Source organism: Terrapene carolina, unplaced genomic scaffold (genome assembly GCF_002925995.2).
Source record: "Terrapene carolina triunguis isolate 2854851 unplaced genomic scaffold, T_m_triunguis-2.0 Scaffold66, whole genome shotgun sequence".
NCBI classification, from domain to species: domain Eukaryota; kingdom Metazoa; phylum Chordata; order Testudines; family Emydidae; genus Terrapene; species Terrapene triunguis.
Window position 1 is genome coordinate 94,951,346 of NW_020664417.1, and position 18,615 is coordinate 94,969,960.

An 18,615-nucleotide genomic window follows, 5' to 3' on the forward strand; every position below is an offset into this window, starting at 1 on the left:
GCTCTCCTTCTCCTTCTCCCTCTCCAGTGCAGCAGTCTGATCATTTATGAATATGTTGAATAGGACCGGTCCCAGTACAGACCCCTGGGGGACACCACTATTTACTTCTCTCCAGTCTGAAAACTGACCATTTATTCCTACCCTTTGTTTCCTATCTTTTAACCAGCTATCCCATGACAGTTTACTTTGCTTAAGAGGCTTTGGTGAGGGACTTTGTCAAAGGCTTTCTGAAAATCTAAGTATACTATATCCACTGGATCCCCCTTCTCCACATACTTGTTGACCCCCTCAACAAATTATAGTGGTTTGGTGAGGCATGATTTCCCATTACAAAAATCACGTTGACTCTTCCCCAACAAATTATGTTCATCTATGTGTCTTAAAAATTTGTTCTTTCCTATAGTTTCAACTAGTCAGGCTGACTGGCCTAAAATTGCCGGGATCACCTCTGGAGCCTTTTTAAAAAATTGGCATCACATTACCTATCCTCCAGTCATTTGGTACAGAAGCTGATTTCAATGATAGGTTACAGACTACAATAAGTAGTTCTGAAATTTCACATTTGTGTTCCTTCAGAACTCTTGAGCGAATACCATCTGGTCCTGGTTTCAGAGTGGTAGCTGTGTTAGTCTGTATCAGCAAAAACAACGAGGAGTCCTTGTGGCACCTTAGAGACTAACACATTTATTTGGGCATAAGCTTTCGTGGGCTAGAACCCACTTCATCAGATACACTTGTAAGGCAACTCCCATCCTTTCCTGTATTTATAGGGGAGAGGGATAGCTCAGTGGTTTGAGCATTGGCCTGCTAAACCCAGGGTGTGAGTTCAATCCTTGAGGGGGCCACTTAAGGATCTGGGGCAAAATCAGTACTTGGTCCTGCTAGTGAAGGCAGGAGGCTGGACTCAATGACCTTTCAAGGTCCCTTCCAGTTCTAGTAGATAGGATATCTCCATTAATTTAATTCAGAAAATTCCTGTATTTTCCACTCCATGCATCTGATGAAGTGGGTTCTAGTCCACGAAAGCTTATGCCCAAATAAATGTGTTAGTCTCTAAGGTGCCACAAGGACTCCTCGTTTTTTCATCTGGTCCTGGTGACTTATTACTGTTTAGTTTATCAATTTGTTCCAAAACCTCCTGCAATGACACCTCAATCAGGGACAGTTCCTCAGATTTGTCACCTTAAAAGAGTGGCTCAGGTTTGGGAATCTCCCTTACATCCTCATCCACAAAGACTGAGGCAAAGAATTCATTTAGTTTCTCCGCAATGACCTTATCATCCTTGAGTGCTCCTTTAGCATCTCAATCGTCCATTGGCCCCACTGGTTGTTTAGCAGGCTTCCTGCTTCTGATGTACTTTAAAAAATGTTTGCTATTACTTTTTGAGTCTTTGGCTAGCTGTTCCTCAAATTCTTTTTTGGCCTTCCTAATTATATTTTACACTTCATTTGCACTTCATTTATCTTTAAAAGATATATCAATATGCCTTTATTCTGTTTATATTTCCTAAACAACTTGCAAATGTTGATTTTCAATAAGTCTTGGAGAGATTAGTTTTTGGCCTTATGCTAGTTAATATTTTTATCAATGACCTAAAAGAAGGAAATAAAATCATAATTGACAAAGTCTGCAGACGACACAAAAATTCAGAGAGTGATAAATAATGAAGAGAACAGGTCATTGATTCAGAGCTATCTGGGTCACTTGGTCAACTGTGCACAAGTAAATTGTGTGTTTTAACATGGTTAAATGTAAATATAACCCATGTGCCTAATAGGGAGATATTTCTTTAAGAGATCTATTGGGAGGGTAGGAATGAGTTGTGTCTGGGTCATTGTTGCTAGGCAGATGCACAATTAGCACTCCACATCCAGAAGTTTCTGGAATTGGGTGCAGTAGTTTTGGGTCTGCTCGACAGGTCCTCTGTAGCTGGACTCAGACTCCATGAGGGCAAGTAGTCAGGGTAGCTATTTTACAAAAGGTCATGTGCCCTGTGTGGGTTGGAAGAAGGTGAGCCACAGGAGCAGGAAACAGGCTGTTTTCCCTAACTCTGAAGCATTTTGCAACACTGTTTTTTAAATCTATATACCTAACTGAGTGGTTGGTTAATTAGTTAGCTGCTTAGCTAACTGAGTGATTTCAAAGGGGGAGGAAGAGTCTGGATGGATTCCAGCTGAAGATTTCTACAACCAAGTGGAGGGAAGATGTTATTGCAGTGCTTTTGACTGAACAGACTGTATAGATTATGGTGATCAAAGACTAACTGAGACTCAGGTGAACTTAACCTAAGCTTTTGGGAACTCTGAGTTACTTCTCACTGTGTTTTTTGTGGTGACTGACCTGTTTACATTAATTTGTTTTCTTTATTTTTGTTTATGTACACCTCTGAAACTAATGTATGTGGCTTATATGTTGTAGAAATTAAGTTATTACTATTATTATTATTACTATTATTGTGATTCTTTATCTTTATAAAGTTGGTACTTAAAAATTAAGTTCATTCCTATTGTTCTTTTTTGGACTTGACTATGGGGAGGTTGACCCGGTGCAATCCTTGCAGAAAATCCTTAGTGACTAAATTCTGGGTCTCCTGGTGCTTTTCTATGGGAGTTGGGGTTTTTTAGGCACTGGAGAAGGACAATGAAGTAAACTCTAGCCCACCCAGTGGTTACACATACACCTCTACCCCAATATAACTCGACCCGATATAACACGAATTCGGATATAACGTGGTAAAGCAGTGCTCCGGGGGGGCGTGGCTGCGCACTCCGGCGGATCAAAGCAAGTTCAATATAACGCGGTTTCATCTATAACGTGGTAAGATTTTTTTGGCTCCCGAGGACAGCGTTGAGGGGTAGAGGTGTACATCTAGGAACAAAAAAAATTTAGGCCATACTTACAGGATGGGGGACTCTTTCCTAGGAAGCAGTGACTCTAAAAATGATTTGGGGGTCATGGTGGATAATGAGCTGAACATCAGCTCCCAATGTGATGCTGTGGCCAAAACAGCTAATGTGATCCTGGGATATATAAACAGGGGAATCTCGGGTAGGAGTAGAGAAGTTATCTTACCTTTATATTTGGCACTGTTGTGACCATTGCTGGAATACTGTGTCTGTTCTGGTGCCCACAATTCAAGGAGGATGTTGATAAATTGGAGAGTGTTCAGAGAAGATCCACAAGAATGATTAAAGGATTAGAAAACCTGCTTTAGTGATAGACTCATGGAGCTCAATCTATTTAGCTTAACAAAGAGACGATTAAGGGGTGACTTGATTACAGTCTTTAAGTACTTACTGGGGAACAAATATTTAATAATGGGCTCTTCAATCTAGCAGAGAAAGGTATAACAGTGCAATGGCTGGAAGTTGAAGTTGGACAAATTCAGACTGGAAATAAAGCATAGATTTTCGACAGTCAGGGTAATTAACCATTGGAACAGTTTACCAATGGTCATGGTGGATTCCCCATCACTGATAATTTTTAAATCACGATTAGATTTTTTTTCTAAAAGATCTACTCTAGGAATTATATTGGGGACATTCTATGGCCATGTTATACAGAAGGTCTGATTAGATGATCACAATGAGTCCCTTTTGGTGTTGGAATCTATATGAATGTATATATTTAGAAAGAGATGCAAAGCAAGACCTCTTGGTCCAAGCCATCACAGCTGATTACATCTTGACTAGTAAAGCCATAGGTATCATGTTAAGATCTTGAATATCTCAACTTAAACACCCATATACCATGCCAAATGAATGTTTCTAATAAGTTACCTCTGCAACATAAAGAAGGAAAATGGAAATATACAAGTCAGAATATTCAAAAATTTAGGTTTCCTCAGCCACACTAACTGAAGCATGTTATAACACATAATATGTTCATATGGCACTGAGGTTTGAAGTATCCACATTTGTGCATTTAAATCTTCAATTTTAGTATTGTATTAAACATGTTAACACAAGGAGAGCAATCACCCATGCAGCAGGCCAGATCTGCTCCATTTGATGTTTCAGTCAACCTCCTCAGAAGAGATTATTATGCTGCAGAATTTAAAAATTCATATTTTGTAATGCAAAGTTCTAGTCTGACCTTTCTTTATGACTGCAAAGAAAATCTTCTAATGTGAATCATTGACATAAAGACATAGCTAATTATTTGGATATTTAAAATATCATCATCATCATCATCAAGTTTCAGAAAAATTTACTGAGAAGAATGGCCTCCGCTACTGTTTCAGTCTGTCTGCAACCCTGAAAAAATAACTTTTCATTACTGATCATTTATTGGAGAAATATCAATCAGATTTGCTTCTTCATTTTTCTAGGATTAAAAGGCAAATAAATAGGATGAGAGTCACCTCTCCATCACTTTTTAAGTGTTCGCTGGCATAAAGATGCAGAGTGCAGCAGTGCTGTCATTTCTACTTCTGATTCTGTGATTGAGCCTCTGTCCAAAAGAGAAGGAGGAAAGAAACGTGTATCACAACTAGGCTCCTTTGTCCCCTGCCCAAAGATGTAGGGAAGAAAAATGAGACACTTTTGGGTTTCCCTCACCCACTTAACAGATACCATATTCTACCTTCAATCTTTGTACCAAATTCACATTAGTTTACAGTGGCATTCATGCTTAAGTCAAAGGTTATTATTTATATCTGCTAACTCCTTCCATAGCTGCCAAGTTTTTTGAAGCCACATGTGTGACATTGTATGCAAACTATTTAATGAGAAATATGCACATTTGCAAGTAATTTGCATATAGACTTCAGTTTAAAAACAACTGCAAGTGATTTAGTGTCCATTAAAGGCATCTTGTGAATGAGGCCCTCTGTTCACACAGAGGGGAGCAGCAGGGCAATCATCCTACACACAATGCCCTCCCAATATACCTCTGGGACGGTGGCAGAGAAAGGTAAGTTCCTGTAAGGTTAACCGACATAGTTCAGTGTCCATGGTCCCTGAAGTTCTTGACTTCTCTGTTGAATCTACACGTTTGTACTAAGTTTGGTGGTCACTTTTTCAAGGTTTTCTTTGCAACCATAATGGCTAGCGACTTGTTTGATTGTTGCTTTACAAAACTGAAAGCTGAGATTAGAGATTTATTGAGAGGCCATCCTCCTACTCCCCGCCAGCAATTCCTTTGGGCCCCCTCCAGGACATGTATGGGAGCAGCGAGGGGACGCTCCACTTTTTGGGAAACTGCCGTAGGCTCTACAGAATATTTTGTTGGAGATGCAGGTGTTCCTCTCTCACCAGAGCTGCTGCTGCACCTAATACCTTCCCCCTCTCCAACCAGAGCAGCAGTAGTTATGTACCTAAGGGCTGAAATAATCACCTTATACATTTCTCAGAGGGTGGGGCCAAGGTCTGGCCAGACTATGAACCATTTAAAAAAATTATCAGCTAGATTGAGTGAGGAGAAAATCTTAACATGTTTTCAACACAGGTTTTTGTATTATATAATCTTCCTATGAGATTATAGGCAGACTGACGGTTTACCGCACTGCTGATGAGCTACACCAGCTTTCATTTCTAGGTCACCTGTTTGAATTCAACCCAGCTCAATAGGGACTGAAAGTCATTCCCATTCCACCTAATGGATGTTTGCTGGCCCCTGCATGAGATTAATTGGATGGACCTCTTTTACAACTCCCACATCACAGACTCATCACAACACTGTGCATTAACAGACTCAGAAGGGATTAAGAACTGCATGGGCCATGGAAAATAAACTATGTCTGTTACTTCAGCGAAACTTCCCCACACTCACCCTGCCCTCTTAGATCAGGGATGAGGCATAGTGGTAGGACACTGCATGCGAGACGTGTCTCCTCTTGTTGCCCTCTTGATAATTAATATGACACCTTTTGCCAACATTAAATCACATATAATATTTAAAAATTAAAGAGAATGGCTATATGCAAATTACTTGCAAGTACGCAAAGCAGCTCATTACATAATTTACATAAAATGTGGCCTCTCTCACCTTCTTCTCCTAGGGATAGTGGTGACTTAGCCCTTGTGCCACTGATTGCCAGAGAAAAGGTCTCTCACAGTCTCTATCACTATTTGGCTCTTGCAGAGAAGGAAATTGAGAAATTTTCCTAATTCCATGTGGTTAGAGAAAGCTGAGAGAGAAAAAAAAAATTCAGCAACTCAACTGATTTCCCGCTCTTCCTCCTGACCTAGCTCCTTAAGGGAATTCAGTCAAGAAGATGTCTTTTGGCCATGTAGTCCTTTAAATTTTCTTTCATTGCTGACTGACAACCACCTAGCAAAGAACAAGCTTTGTGCATTAGGATATCAGGAGACTACCTGAGCAAGCTTGCATTGTCAATGCATTTAAACGTCATTCTCATGAGCCCTATAGCCATAAAACAATTAGGCTAAACCTTACCTGACTTAATCCCATGATGGATCCATAGTATCGTATGTGGAAGAGAGTGTAACTTCCACATTTGTCATGCCAGATCAGTCTATAAACCAGCACTCAGGGAGGGATAACTCAGTGGTTTGAGCATTGGCCTGCTAAACCCGGGGTTGTGAGTTCAATCCTTGAGTGGGCCACTTAGGGATCTGGGGCAAAATTAGTACTTGGTCCTGCTAGTGAAGGCAGGGAGCTAGACTCAATGACCTTTCAGGGTCCCTTCCAATTCTATGAGATAGATAGATGAAAAAATGGTTACTAAGCTATTGCATAACTGTTATTCTTCAAGATGTGTTGCACATACCCATTCCACTTTGGTTATTGGTGTGTCCAGCGCACTGCCGTTGGCAACTTTTCCCCAGCTGTCATGTGCCATGCAGTTGTAAAGGACAGAGCCACTGCTAGCTCCCCTCAGTTTGTTCTTGCCCCAACTCTGATGAAGAGAGATGGGAGGGTGGGTCATGGAATGGACACGTGCAACACATGTCAAAGAACAACAGTTACAGAATAGGTTCGTAACCGTTTAATCTTCTTGTGATTGCAATGTGCATTCCATGCTTGGTGCCTCACAAGCTGTAAGATAAGAGGCAGGATCAGACTCTATTTCAATCAACATTGGAGAACAACTCATCCCACTCTAGCATCATCTCTGGAGTCTTGAGCCACAGCACAGTGGGAGGCAAGCGCATGGACAAACCAGGCTGCCACCCTACAAACATCCACAATTGGAACTTGTGTCGAAAGGCCACCAAGGCAGATTGCGACCTTGTCGAATGAGCTCTGATTCTGTTGGGCAGAGCAACATTAGCCAGGTCACAACAGCACATCCATATGCAGGATGTGATCCAGGAAGAAATTCTCTGGGTAGAGAATAATTGACCTGTTACTCTGTCTGCCACTGCTATAAATAGTTGGAGGATTTACAAAAGTTACAGGTTCTGTCCAGGTAAAATGTCAAAGCTCTTCTGATATCCAAGGTATGCAAATACTCTTCCTTTCTGGTTGTATGTTGTTTTGGGTAGAAAACAGACAAACAAACTGGCTGATGTTGAAAGAGGAAACCATGTTTGGGACAAACTTTGGATGAGGACACAGGTAAACCTTGTCTTTAAAAAAATCCCAACATTAATTCCTGCACCATCTCTACTCTTCTGACCAAGGTAAAGGTCACCAAAAATGTCACTTTCATTGATAGATGCAGTGAGGACGAAAAGGCTGCTTTCCTGATCTGCGATAAAATACTTGGCACACCAGTCTGATAGCTTTCAGTTCTCTGACATTGATGCGTAAAACTAAGTCCTGGCTGGATCTGTCCACCAATCTAGGGAATGAGTTTCAGTCTGGTGTATTGAACCACGTAGATGCAAGAGGCCATGTGACCCAGAAACCTCAAACAGTTTCATATTGTTCTGACCAAGTTAGTCTTCAGCAACATCTTTTAAACTGACACCAGTCCCTAGGATCCAGGAAAGAGATAATAGAATCTAGGGTGACTATGAGAAATTTTATTTTTTTAAATAATTTGTTGAGATGACACCCCCGCTCCCTTTGCTTTTGGGATTAAGAAATACTAGGAATAAAACCCCTTTCCTCTGAGACAACATGGAACCTCCTCTATGGCTCCAGAGCAAAGGAGCAACTGAACTTCCTGGATAAGGAGTTTTTCATGAGAGTGGTCCGTGAAGAGGGATGGGGAGGGAGGGAAGGCAGGAAAGGTAGAAGCAAACTGCAGAGTATATCCCACTTACACAGTGCTCAAGACCCACTGATCCAAAGTAATCTGGGACCAAACACTGCAGAAGAGAAACAGATAGTTTGAGAAAGTGAGGAGGTTCGGGTCTGGAGAAATGGAGACTGTTATGTCAACCTTGACTGGCCCATCGAAACACCAGAGCTGGAGCTGAACAGCAGAAGGGGGCGGCCTATGGTTTCTGCCAAGAAGGAGTGGAATATTCGTGTGTCTGCTGTGGCTGACTACTTCCTCACTGTAGCAGGCGTATACAGACCCAAGGACTTCAGGGTGGCTCTAGAGTCCTTAAATCCATGAATCTTGCTGTCTGTCTGGTTCGAGAACAGAGAGGGACCCTCGAATGGCAAGTCCTGGATAGTACTCTGGACTTCATAGGGACCAGAAGACTGTCACCAGAATGATCTATACCTGGCCACCACAGAGCCATGATTCTAGCGGCCAAGTCTGCTGCATCCAGCCCCTCCTGCAGTGAGGTTCTCCCTGCAGTCTGCCCTCATTTACCAGAGAAAAGCCTTGGCTGAGATGATTTAGTTGGTGTTGGTCCTGCTTTGAGCAGGGGATTGAACTAGATGACCTCCTGAAGTCTCTTCCAACCCTAATCTTCTATGATTCTATGAAAGGTACTCAAGCCCATGGGAGGGTACATAGTACTTTCTTTCCACTCTTTTAGAGGCGGGAGGCAAAGAGGATGGAATAAAGCTTTCATTGGCTCTAGTATCGCCTCAACTTGCACTGCATACAGTGGCCCTGGATGGTGGAAGGGGTTGAATGGCTGAGGTAGAGGAGGCTGTATACCTTGGTTTTTGTTTCTTCTGGCATTTGCTTGGCAGCTCGTGCAGTGTTGATGGTAGAACGGCTATGGGGGAGAGGGTCTTGGCGTATACATCTGTATGTGGTGTTTCCTCTTTGGGGCCAAGGTATAAATGCCCATTGAGTAGAGGGTTGTCCTGGAGTCTTTTTAATGAGACTTTAATGTGTGTATCCAAGTAAAACAATTAGCCTTCAGAATTGTATTACTGGTTACTATACACAAGCCAAAAACAACCCTTCTTGGTTTTCAGATTGTAGACTGAGCCTGCAACACTGGCGGTTTCAAAAATATATCTTTTTATCAGTAAAGAGAGAAAACTGGTTCTAGAAATCAATAGACAGCAAACATGGAACCTCACTGTGAATTTGTGATAGTCATTTTTAGAGTAGTTTCTATTTTAATTCTTAAAAATGAAATAAAAATCCTCAAAAACCAAAGTGTACACAAATTAATAGGATATATGTGGAGGTTTAAAAATTACAAATACATTTTAAAAGTGAAATACAGCCAGAATGCAAGATTAGACCTCATTAATATAGATGAGACCAATGACATGCGGAGTGGTGTTAGGAACACAGCACTTGTTGTGCTCTAGCTGTTAGGCCACAAGCTTTTGCAGAAGAAACATAGAAACTTGAGGGCCTGAACTTGGGCCTTATCGTATAAAAGCCTCTTCCATTCACTTAAAATACAAGTCTAACCATGTATCCTATTATTTCATTTTTCAAAATACTGTAGTTGGAAGTTTTTTAAAGACATTTCTCTCTCTCTCACACACACACACACACACACACACACACACACACACTTACTTTTAAAGGAGATGATACTAGGTGAAAATGCTGTTTTCAGGTGCACAGATCAGAATTTTGAGTAACTTCATTAGAGCTGCTCTGGATTTACACCAATGTAACAATGGAATTTAGCTGGCCACTTCTACCAACATTATGATTAAGTAAACTATCAAGATACAGCGATTTGTGCTCAGTGGTTTGAGCATTGGCCTGTTAAACCCAGGGTTATGAGTTCAATCCTTGAGGGGGCCACTGAGGGATCTGGGGCAAAATCAGTACTTGGTCCTGCTAGTGAAGGCAGGGGGCTGGACTCGATGACCTTTCAAGGTCCCTTCCAGTTCTAGGAGATAGTTTAAAAAAAAAATTAATGGAGATATCCTAAGGTAATCAGCATGCTATAGCTAAATAAATATATTATCTTTCTAGGAGTTAGATAAACTACAGGTCACAATCTGATCTCATTCATACCACTGCAAATCTGGATTAATTCCACTGATGTTACTGGAGTTATTCTGGATTTACACTGGTATAAATTAGATCAGAATTTGTCCCTATATTAGCAATTTCTCAGTCAATATAATTCTATTAGTCAAAACAATCATAATTTTTACTTCCAGGATGTTAACCACAGGCTTTGTCCTCTTTGTACTATTAAACAAAGATTGTAGCTCTTATTTTATCTTATATGTTTATGAAAGTCTACATTATACAGCATAGACCATGCACACGTTTTAAGGGCTAGACTTACAAGGAAGATTTAGGCATAGCAACACTGAGTGTTGCAATGTCCACCTTTTAGACTCCCTGCCACCTCGCAGAATTCACAACCCTAAGTCAGGCACCCAAGCTTCCCAAAGAATGCACAGGGAGAGTTAGGCACCTAAAAAAGAAATTCACAGAAGCTAGTATGCTGAGTGGGGAGATGCCTAAGCTAGCCAGTAGGAAATGCTGAAGAGAGGAGAAATGCCTTAGGTCCCACCCGTTAAAGTGAGTTAGGCACCTAATTCGTGGCCCGAAGGAGGCACTTCCCTCCATTCAGGATTCACAGCCTAAGATAGGTTAGTCTTTTCTTGCCAAAAAACAAAGAGGAGGATGTAGCACAGCTAACACTCCCCCGCACCCACCTTGTACTCAATGGTTAGAGCACTCAAGACAGATGTGACAGATCCAGATTCAAATCCCCACTTTGCCTGATTCAGAGCACTGACCTGAACCCAGGTCTCCCATATCCCAATTGAGTGGCCTATATAGAGTCACGCTTACTCTCTGGCCCAATGATTATTTAAGCAGAACAGCTTCAAAAGGAAACATTGAGAGAGGCCTGTCTCAAAATACCCTCAGATAGCCCATTGGTTATAGCACTCACCTTGGAGGCAGGAGACCTGAGTTCAATTAGCTACTCCAAATTAGGAAAAGTGGGGATTTGAACATGAATCTCTCATATCCTGACAAGTGCTGTAAATACTGGGCTAACAGATATAAAGGGGGCAGCAGCACCTCCTCTTTGCTCTCTTTTGTGTAAGTTAGGCATGATCAGAGCATGACTACTGGATCGGGCTCTGCAGGCAAGACAGGCAGGGAAACGTAGTTTGAGACGCCTCCCTGGGTTTAGAAATGAGTTAGGCACTGAACTGCTCAACAGTGTCAGGGCTTAGGTGGTTTTGCACATACCTAGTAGAAGAAATGTAGGTGCCTACAAGGTTTGGCAGCTGCTGAGCAATGGTTCTGTGAATGCCAGTGGCACCTACAGTGGCCGTTAGGAGTCAAAATCCTCTGTGTGAATCTAGCCCTAAGTGTTAACATTGGCCCCAATCCTGTAATTCTCTATGTGCAGGTGGGCACCCACATGGAGCCCTGCTGATTCATCTGGGCTCCATATGGGCGTAGCTGTGAGCCCATAAACAAAGAATTGCAGAATTGGGGCCATTGTCAATAATGGACAACTCAACACAGCACAAACTTGATAATTTAAAGCAGAAAAAAAGGTTGTTCAGCAAACACTCAAGGGTGAAAAATATTCAATCACAGGAAACACTGCCTGTGTTGCACATTTATTTACATAATTTGTAAGATTACAAGATATGTGGACTCAGAAGTCCTAGACCAACATTAAAATAAAAAGAACATCTTATCCTAACTGAAACAGCAAATACCAAAATCTCTTTTCCAGAAGCAGCCAAGCATAAAAAAAACCCCTCATCAGATAAATGTCTCCTCAAACTATTCAAGCAAGTTAGAACTGCAAATAATTTTTGTGCTTCTTCTCAATAGGTTTTATTGCATTCATACTTGTTAATATGATTCTTTTGGAAAGGGCACAATTACTACTACTGTAGTTTAACAATATTTTCTTCTGGATTGAACTCACTGATCCACTGTTAATATCAAGCTCTTGGAATTGCTTCAACCATGACTTGTCACTTGCTACTAATTTCATATCTAGTTATAACAAACATTCTACAAGAAAAATACCTAACAATGTAACAGAAAAACCTTATCAGATGCTACTAAAATCTTAATATCAAAAAGAGAAAAAAATTAAAAAGAGGTATATTTATATATACCATATGTATGTGATTCTAACTGGAAAGTTACATATTAAAGACATTTTCCTTTTGATCTTTTCTGTTTTGATACATTAAGCTCTCTAGTCAGAGTCATTTTCTCAGAGTGATAAGCAAGAATGGTAAAAGCTATCACATGATGGATTCAGCTTCACTCAGACTCTGAATGAGAACGTGTTGTCAACTGGTCCATTTTTTTAGGAGAAGCACTGAAATTGAGAGGTTTAATGGCCTCCTTATGTGCTGAAGAGACATTAATGTAAATTGATACATATTTCCCTACACACAGATTCAATGCAATGTAGAAAAGATGGCTTACTAGTAAACAATAAGGTGTTTTTTAAAGTATTTTAAAAATTATAGTCAATTATTTATTAACATCATGGACAAATTAATAATTTCAGGTAAAATTTTCAAAAGTGCTTGAGACTTAGAAGCCTAAGTCCCATTTTCAAAAGTGACTGAGGCATGTCAGAGTTTAAGTTTCATTAAAAGGGACAGACTCTAAGTCACATGAAAATGATATCCTCCATTTATAAAGTGTCCCCCATCACCATCTTCAAATGTGTTCTAAGCCTTTTGCAGCATATAAACACGATTAAGAAACCCAAATATATAGACAAAGAGAAGAGGGAAGGAGAGAATAGAGGTTATACCTAACCCCGTTTACAATAGCAACTGACTCTCAAAAGAGCCTACAATATCTATTAGTTAATACTTATAAAACACTTAGAATGTGCAAAGCACTACATAACTGCCGACTATTATTTTTTCCTACCTCTCAAACAAAAACCAGGTGATGTAATCTAACTGAATATTTTATGGGCTTCAACCTTACTCAAAGTGATCAGTTCTCAATAAATCTTGAAAAACTGGTCCAGTCTCTGTAACAATGCTGAAATTGGAGGAGGAGAGGGTTGCATGAGGGGGTATTTGGATATTTCCTTCTTTCAATGATACAACCAGCAGACCAAATTCAGTGATGAATCCTAGTCATATGCCACCTGAGGCACATTGCGCATACACTAAGAACACCAGTGCAGGGGAAAATGTGACTGATAACTACAGCTGGTTGAAAATTTTCAAACAGAAATCGATAGATTTCTTTGAAATGTTACAAAAAGCTTTGAAGCATTTCATGTTGATATATAACAGAAAAATCTAAATGCAGCACTTCTACAAGGTTGTTCAATAGTTCTAAAATAATTTTGGGGGGAATTTCCATTTTTAAAGAAATTTGAAAATTTCAACTTTTCATTCTGATTTGGGACAAAAAGAAATTGTAAATGCCGGTCTGTCCTGTGGAATGGAAATTCTAAGTTTCAACCAGCCGTACGGATAAAAGTTACCAGCTGCAGTTCAGTTTCCTAGAGTAGTTGGATTTTAATGGTTTAACCCTGTCCTCAACCTATCTATTCATTCCAGAGTTTACCAGAATGCCTCATGTACAATTAAATGGGAGAGTTATTGAAGAAAAATCTGTAGGACATCTTGTGTCAGGAGAGACCTGTGTTTTATTATTAACTCACCGACTGACTCACATTATGAACTTGAGTAAATCACTTAACTGGTTTGTGTTGTAGTTTCCTGTTCTGCAAGATTGATACAAGACCTGTTTATATTTGTGAAGCACTTTGAGCCCCCATGACAAGAGATTCAATACAAGCATAAAGTACTGTTTTGATTTTTAAAAGAATCCTTGATGGCACAGCAACAAAAATGTTTAACAAAAATAGTTCTGGTTATGGAATTTATTAGGAAACAGTGAAGTATCCCACTTGAATAATCATTGTTAGCTGTCCCTCACCATTCAATTTTTTAAAAACTTGTGCTATGGCCTAATTAATATTTCATGTTTGAGTAAGTATCACACACATTTTCTACAACGTGGCAATAAACATTGCTACATTCTGTAGTAAGGAGGCAAAATATTTCAAATATTGTGAAAACCAAATAAAACAATACTGCACTATTTTTAAAAAATAAGGAATTATAATACAGTTGTTGTCACCACAGATGTTCTGCAACAATTAAGTTAGCTGTCAATTCCATCCTGTTAATGAGCCAAGCCTTCCTTTCTCTTCTTAGTAGAATCACGTCTTAATCACATTTTCTTCAACGCTGTGGAGAACAGTTCTGTCCCATCTACACTAGCAGTTAAATCATGTTCAACAGTGTTCAAGGGTACCCTTTGCTAACAACTCTTATCAGCAAGAGGCAATTTTCTGGTGTAGATAAGGCACTAGAGTCCCATAGCCAGGGTTTTTGGTGCTTTGCTTTAGAAAGCAAACACCACAAAGGAATTGGTGATTTGGGTAACCTTCAGTTTCAATAAAGCCCTAGTGTAGTGAAAGTACCCTAGTGAAGTTCTATCAAAGGTTTGTGTCTGAGCAATTGCCAAATAATTAAGGCACACGCGTAGGTAAGTACTGAAAAAAAGTTTATTTTGGCTAATGACTATAGACAGTGGTAATTGCTGACATTTATTGTATATCTTTATTTATACCTTATAATTGAAGAACACAGACTTTACGTGACTTTAGTCATCAAGCTGAGCACTTAACTAGTCTATATAAACATGCGTTTATCACTATTACCCTTATTCTTCCTCACCCAATCATTTATTTTGTCACATCCTCTTGTTGTATCTTCTTTTACATCAGATTGCTAGCTCTTTTGGAGAAGAACTGTGTCTTCCTCTACGTCTGTACAGAGCCAGTACAATAGAGCCCCAAACCTGATTAGGTTCCACACTGCTACTATAATACAAATATTTTTATATTAGTTTAATATTGGCATTCTTTGTTAACATTACTTACTGTATTTATTGTAGCTATCCTTTGTTTTGGGTTATGAATCCTAACATAAATAGAGCTCCTCTTTTTTGTTATGCTTTTGGAGGGCTGTTTGTAAACAAAGGGTACAGAAAAGGAATAAATAGCTTACACTTCTTTGGCCAACTCTTAAGAGTCCACTCTGTCCTGAAAACTAATGAATTGAGTGGCCGGGGCAGTGTAGAGAGAAAATTTCCCCAAACCAACAGATACAGATATTGTACAATACCTATAGAAGACTATCATGACACACACTATTTGGCACAGAAGATAATTAAGTAACTCTAGTAATTAAGTGGCATTTCAGCAGTACCCACACATTTTCAATGTTAACGTGACATAAGGAACCTCCAAAACATACATAAATGAAGGTTGTAATTCCACCTCCGAGTTCCAGTGATATTGACAAGGTAGTAGAGCTGCACTCTTGTGGCTTATGTCGTCACCAGAACCCATTAATGCAATTACAGTCTCATTATGTACAGTTGGGGGTACATTATTCCTCAAACAGTCCCTAAATACTGTTACATGATTGACTGCAACATTTCTTCTACCAAAGTCAACGCTTGTGCACTTTTAGGAGGAATTCTGTTAATCTCTCTGATTTTTTATGCTCCTAGTTGGGGGACGGGGTGGAGGGAGAGAAGAGAACTACAAAACTATAACATTAACCATGAAATTTGAAATGAAAAATCAAATACATTGTAATAGTTAGCTACAGAGCCAATAAAGTCTGCCGTTCTCATCAGGAATATCACTAGATTTAAGTCTATTCCTTACTTATTCACCCTCCGCTCCAAAATACACAACTATATTTGCAGTAATCTTGACAAGTTAACATAATCTTAATGTTCCCAAGGAATATATGCCAAAATATGGTACACTTTGAAGGTTTTTACATTCCTTTGACTGATAGAGTTTTGCATTGCTAGCTATAGTATCTTTTTATTTCGAAAATAACAGGAATGCTGGAACACATTCATCCTGACAAAGTATAAATAAACTTCCTATAGCTCAATAAATGGATGTTTGAAAAAGAACAGGAAAAAATAAAATTGCCTGGAATACAATACCTATCTCATAAATGCTTTACATATCATTGTATTGAAGCTGAAGAGAGAAAAGGCAGCATTCACATAAAGCATTTCTTAAAAATGCCTGCCCAGCACCTTAAAAAGAAACAAGAATTTTACACCCCCAATGTGTCATGAGATAATATAACCCACCCACCCAGCGAGAAGCAGGTGCATGCTACATATTCCCCTTGCAAGTTTCTTTTAAACATCCTCTCTGTTTTGCATAACAACATTTTTAAAACATGTTCACTATGCACACAACAAAACACAGCCCTTCAAAGAAGCAAACAAAGCAACAAAAATCGCACCTCTACATACCAAGTACCACCCTGTTTATACACCCCATGTATTGCGGAATCTGCTCCTAATCCAAAACCGTGCTACGTCCCGTAGCATAAAACACTTTGTCTGTCACTTCCCACCCCTAATTATTCGAAGCCCATTCATCTGAATGTTTTTGATGTCCCCAGAACATTGTGGATAAAAACAAGGTTGCACTGTACATATTAAAAACTTTAGTTCTTTGCCCCTCACCAAATGCTTTGACAGGACTAAGGACCTTTCAGGCTGGATTCCAAATCAAATATTAAGCGGGTGGTTTGAAATGTATTACAAATTGGAAGAGGCCTAAAGGGAAAGGGTGTAAAAAGCTGCTTTCTCCACACTAGCCTCCCCCTTCCCCTTTCCTGGTGGCTTCTTACTGAGACAATCAGAGCAGCAGCGGAGAAAGGCTGTACATTAGAGACACAGGGCGGATGGCTAAAAAGCCCTCTGATGCCTGAAGAAAGGGGAATATACAAAATAAATAAAGAGAGAGAGAGAGAGAAAATGAAAAGAATAGGGAGCTAGAATCACCTCCAAGGGATGGCAGGGGAGAAAAGAAAGGACCCAAGCCACCTCTGACCCTTTTCCTTCCCTTCCTAAATATAATCCTCCGCTTCCCACCATACACACCGCACAAAATGACCATTAATTCAAGTCCATCCTTGAAAGAGACGAGGGGGGGGATTATCTCTGCTTGTGCCTGTCTGATTCTCTCTCTCTCTCTCTCCTTCTGGGCGAGCACCACGACTGCATTAAAAATAGAGCGAGAATTGTGATGCTTTCTGGTGGGTGCCAAATGTGGACGCGGGGAGAAGGAGCCCGGCTGGGAGGGGAAGGGGAGAAGAAAGGGAAGGAGGAGAAGGGGAGCCCGAGAGAAGAAGGAGGGAGGAAGGATGAGGGGAAGGGAGCCGGGCTAAGGGGGAAGGAAAAGGGGGATGAAGGGAAGGAGCCCGGGGATGGAGGGATGGGGGAAGGAAAGGGAGGATGCTTTGCCCTGGCCTCACCTCAGCTCGGTGGGTGGGGATGGGCGAGCCCCTCGCCTCCTGCTCCTCCCCAGCAGCCGCGATGGTCACTAACGGGCCAGGGGTGCGGTGCGGCTCCCCTCACCCAGCGCCGGGTCCCCGCCTCCTGCTCTCGCCCCGTCCCCGCCTCCTGCTGCCCGAGCCGCGCTCGCTGGGCTCTCAGGGAGCCGGGAGCCGCCGCCGCCGCTGGAATCCGAGCAGCCGCCGCTAGGGGAGGAGGGAGCGCGCCTGCGCCGCCGCCCGGGCTGCGAGACGGGAGGAGGCAGCGGGGCCGCCCGGCGGCTCCAGTGCCCGCGGAGGGGGCGTCCGGTCCCGGCCCGGCTACCTGAGAGCGGCGCGGGGCTCCGGCCGCCTCAGTGCGCAGGTGCGGTGAGTATGGAAACCGCGTTACCAAGGGGCGGGCGCGGGGGGGCCCGCAACAGAGCGGCGGGGAAACGGGGCCGAGGGGGCAGCCTGGGGCGGGCAGGGCCGGCTGCTGGGCACGGGGGTCACAGAGCAGAGCCAGGAGCTGGGCACGGAGGGAGCCCGGGGCAGGGCTGGCTGCTGGGCACGGGTGGAGCACAGTGTGGGACGGGGCATTGCTGGGTATGGGGGGCACAGTGGGACGGGGCAGTAGCTGGGTATGGGGGGCACAGTGTGTGGAAGTAGCTAGGCGGGGGAGGGGGTCAGTGTGAGGCAGGGTTGGCGGCTGGGCACTGGGGAGCACTGTGGTGCAGGGCCAGCGATGGGGCAAAAGGGCACTGTGCAAGGCAGGGGTAGGGCCAGCAGTTGGGCAGTGTGGGGCAGAGCCAGCAAGAGCTGGACATGGGGGGTTGGGGGCAATGTAGGCCAGGGCCAGAAGCTAAGCATGGAGGAAGCCTAGTGCGGGGCAAGGACAGCCATTGGGGGGGGCACAATGCGGGGCAGGGGCAACAGCTGAACACAGGGGGGCACAGTGCGAGGAGTGGCCAGAAGCAGGGCATGAGGGCACAGGGTGGCGTAGGGGCAGCAGCTGGACACGGGGAGGGGGG

At 42.0% G+C, this 18,615-nt stretch overlaps 1 protein-coding gene across 1 annotated transcript in view; it reads right to left on the minus strand.

Annotated features, from left to right (window-relative positions):
• Nucleotides 1–17,665, minus strand: part of LOC115271163 (catenin alpha-2-like) — a 253,966-nt gene extending 236,301 nt beyond the window's left edge. The window contains exon 1 of the mRNA XM_029910656.1: nt 17,588–17,665. The gene's annotated coding sequence lies outside the window, so the exon portion shown is untranslated. The remainder of the gene's footprint in view (nt 1–17,587) is intronic.
• Nucleotides 17,666–18,615: the final 950 nt, after the last annotated feature.